Raw genomic sequence first — 4,528 nt, forward strand, 5'->3', positions numbered from 1 at the left:
GTGAATCCGACCATAGCCTCGAAATAATGAGAGATCGGCCCGGCATGTTTATTATACTTTCGATTGATTATTCTTTACCAAAGAAATGTTTTGTGGTTTTGTATGTTTATTACTGACAGTGTCGGCAGTAATAATTTAAACAATAATTACTTTGTAATAATTCAACAATCATTAAGGTAAAAGTCCCCATTATGAGACAATGTCCCCATTTATGAAACACGACGTAAATGTGCGATTAGGAAAAAAAATACAACTATGCTTTTAAGAAATAGAATAAATATATATTTCTACAATTTTTAAAAGCTATTCATTAAACTTGCTGTTGATTTATTCTATATTGTAATAAAAAAATAATGTTTAAGTGAAGAGTTTACAATCAGCGCTCAAATTTACGACTGAAGAGAGTTAAACGATAACGACTATCCAATTTTCAATACTGACTGAATAACATTGTTTTTGCAATTTCTACAAATATATTATATACAAATTGAAAGCATATAAATAGTAGATTTTATCTCTATATGCTTTTTTACGTTTTTATGCCCACGATATTTTATATTCGAGTGTCTCACAATACGTACAGTTATAGGTTTGGATGTACCGCTCTATGAGACACTTTATTCAGTGTATCGCGCAACCAGGCTCTGGTAACTCAATGTTTTAGAAGCGGTCGCGTATATTCGACTGTGGCGCCATCTAACAAGCCCGCAGGTTTTTAAGATAAGATAAAAGATGCTTGAGATTATATCCAGATGATTTCTAGATGATTTAATTTAAAAACTTATAAATTGAAAAACTAATAGAAGAAACAAATAGAAATACATAAAGAATTGGTTAGTTAATTATTTATGTATTTCTGTTTGCTTTTTCTATTGGTTTTTCCATTAGAAAAATTGTTTTGAAGAAATAAGAAGATTATTCATGTATGGTTGAAGGCAGTTTTTATTTGAAACTTGTAATTATTTTCACAAACATTGGATCCTAAATTACTTTTATAAATGTTGTAGACCGGTAGCTCTGACCCACTCACAACCGATTCTTTCACATTTCGGATACTGATGATACTTTTCCCGACGAGTTGATGGACAGCTTAAAACTGAACACTTCTGTTTATCACTTAAAAAGCTCATTTTTAGTATTTTTCTGACAGCACTGGACACCACAAACAAACACAAGACACTCAAAACATTCGACAGCTATGATTTGGTAAACAGTAAAGGAGTGAGAGAGATAGATTCAAGTATGGCCCCTGAGCGACGTGAAGGGGGGAACGACCGACAGAGCCATCTAACCAGCCCGCAAAACAGTATCAGAAATTGAAGTGACCGCGGTTTCCTATACTAGTGTCAAGAGCCTGCGCGCAACACGGTCACACGTGCTCTCTTCATAGTCCCAATTCGATGAGACAGCGAATATTTAAATTGGTTTTTATTGATACACAACAATATTTGTTACTAAAACAGTGTGAATGTGTAATATGAAGCATCATTTATCTGCACAGCTCTACATTTTTATTTGTAAGTATAAGTACATCAAGTTAAATAGAGTAAAATTATAAACCTAACCCAAAATTATGACATTGAACGCTGATTTTACAAGGCATTTTTTTACATGTTTATACCCTACCGAAAAGAATCTTTGAGTATATACTAAAAATTCTTTAGGTCAAAGAATCTCAAAGAAATTTTCCGTAGGCACTCAGGTAGATATTTTTAAAGGTCCAGGAAGCTCGTTTAAATGGTCTGAAGGCTTAAAAATATCCTTTCCGAAATTAAAATAAGAATACGATCATAAATAACAAGCAGAGAGGCTATCTCAATAGAGTAGCCGACCCTCAAGGGTCTTTTGTTAAGCTTTCGGATTAAAATTTAGAAGTAGATTTTTTTTAATTTCATAGTTAACAGCCTAAAACATAATAATTCGGAATCTATGGGTTTCGATGACTTCAGATATATAAATTATAATTATAAATAAGTATAATGAGAAAATTCATCAATTAAAAAAAAGTGTTAATAATTTGAAGAGAAAGTTAAAAAGGGAGAGCAGATTAGCCACGACCAACTACTGTAAATAACTCTTACCGTCCGGTACGTGACAAATACAAAAGGAACATTATATTACCGTCGCACCACTTAAAACGACCACTAAAAGGATCTTGAAAAGGACCCAAATCTCTCAAACTATCTCCGAGACTATTTTGTTTCAAATCGACTTTGTTTATAGACTCAAATGGGCCAAGCTATTTCGCTAAAGAAAACTCAGAGATTTCTTTCGGTAGGGTATAGCTACCAGTGATCCCAGATCTGAAACGAGATGTGGTCCAATACTATGACAGGGCTATGTTCGTGTGAATATAGTAGGAGACGATGTAAATGACTGAGTTGGGCGCGCAACCCATTTCTCCTCTTCTGAATTTGAAAACTCGAAGGTGCACGATTGCCTGTCGGAGCACTTCGGCGGTTCTATTTATATCTCTATCTGCTTGGAAATAAAATGAAGAGATTGGGATTTTAATATTTCCAGATTTCGATGCTGGCGATTCTCATGATTTGAATACTTCGCGCGCCGCTTTAAATGCGTATATTTTGAGGTTATGTTATTTCAAATATAAAATGTTAATTATATAAATATTAATCTCGTTTGGATAAAAACTGAATTATTTGATTAAAAAATTAATTATTTTGTTGAAAATGTAACTATTTTGTAAAAAAAGTCCCCTTTTCTATCAAAAGTTCAACTTCTTTGTTAAAATTTTTATTTCTTTTATTTGAAGGTTCATCTCTTTCTTTGAAAATACATTTTTGAAACTGACAATTAATCTATACCATTTTTGGTTAAAAAATCATGTATTTTGTTAAAAATCCGTCTTTTTTTGTAGAAATTAAATTGTTTATGGAAAATTTATACTTTTTAATTAAAAATTACAATTTTCGGTTGGATTATCAACTGTAAATATTTTTGGGTTGCAAATACTCTTTTTGACTTTAAAATTAAATAATTTCGATGAAAGTTCATGTATTTAGTTGGAAATTATCCTTGTTTGTTAGAAATTTAATTGGTTGAAAATGTATCATTTTTGATCAAAAATTCAATTGTTTGGTTGAAATATCAACTGTACATCTTCTTGGGTTTAATAGTCGATTATTTCATTAGGATTGTAAAAAAATACGTTTTTTTAACAAGGTTTTTTAAGTACGGTTGAAAATTTAACTATTTGATTGAAAGTTTAAATCTTTAATTGAATTTTTTGTAGATCATTAATTTTCTTGGTCGAAAATTAATCTGATTGGTGAAAAATTAAACAACTTTGTTTAAAATTAATTTTTTCTGTTAAAAATTATTTATATTTTTCTGAAAATGCAACTATTATAGGATTGATTAAAAATTAATAGTATATATTGGTTAAGTTGGAAAATGGTTTTTTTTTTTTTTATATAGAACATTAATCTTCTCGATCAAAAATTCACCTTTTCCTTGAAAATTTAACAATTTTGTTGAAAATTCGTTTTTTTTTCTTGTTCAATTCAATTTTTTATCACAGTTTTTATCTGGAAATTGAACTATTCCATTTTTGGTTGAATCTCTATCCTGTACTTAGTATTAGTTAAAACACCAATTATTTGATAGAAAATTAATTTATTTGTTTTCGATTATGATTTTTTTAAATTGAAATAACTTTAAAATAAAATGTTTTAAATTTAATTTAAGGTATTAAAAATTGAAAAATAATTGATTTTAAAAGATGATTCTCAATCGTTGAAAATTAGAGAATTAATAGATATTAGTTTATAAAAGTATTTTCAATTATGACTTCAAATATGATTTTATTCTAAAAAAAAATTATTTTTAACCCATTCAATTTGAAATTTTTTATTTATAAAAAGAAAATTTCGTTAATTATCAGAAATAACTGACCGTTCATTTAAAACAATCCATTACAAACAACTGTTAAAAACTATACAAATTTGAACAGAATGGTTCGAAATAGAAACCCTTGAATTGTTAAATTTGTAATGAGCTAAATTTTAAGTTTGAACGCTACAATTTTAGTTTTTAAAAATATTCAAAATTAATTTAAAACATAAAATTATTTCAAATAATTTGAAACACGATGTCGATTTTTACAGATTAAAAAAATTAAGCTTTTTGAGAATTGTAAAATATTTAAAAAGAATAAAAAAAATTGTCGTGAAAGCTCAGAAAATTGAAAATGATTTTTTATTTTGAAAAATTAATTTTAAGTGAGTTTTTGAAAATATTTTAAAGATTAAAAAAAAAGAATCAGGACGATTTTAAGGCAATTTTTTTATTTTGTAGTTTTTTTAATTTTAGGGAGAAAAACTTAATTAACAAAATAAATCAAGTTTCAACAAAAAAGTTTACTTTTTAACAAATTAAATTAATTTTGTATCAAATAATTGGTGTGTTACGAGGGTAGTTCAATAAGTCCTTAGAATGAAGTATAAAAACAATTTTTTCTGGGTAAATTTTTTTTTATTTTTCAACATAATCTCCTTGGAGCTCTATA

General features: G+C 28.0%; 1 protein-coding gene across 1 annotated transcript in view; it reads left to right on the forward strand.

Moving 5' to 3' along the window:
* Positions 1-1,370: 1,370 nt before the first annotated feature.
* The window catches only part of LOC117173028, a 7,369-nt gene continuing 4,211 nt past the window's right edge, over positions 1,371-4,528 (forward strand). Inside the window, exon 1 of the mRNA XM_033361386.1 lies at positions 1,371-1,517. The gene's annotated coding sequence lies outside the window, so the exon portion shown is untranslated. The remainder of the gene's footprint in view (positions 1,518-4,528) is intronic.

The sequence above is a fragment of the Belonocnema kinseyi genome, chromosome 5 (assembly GCF_010883055.1).
Source record: "Belonocnema kinseyi isolate 2016_QV_RU_SX_M_011 chromosome 5, B_treatae_v1, whole genome shotgun sequence".
NCBI classification, from domain to species: Eukaryota; Metazoa; Arthropoda; class Insecta; order Hymenoptera; family Cynipidae; genus Belonocnema; species Belonocnema kinseyi.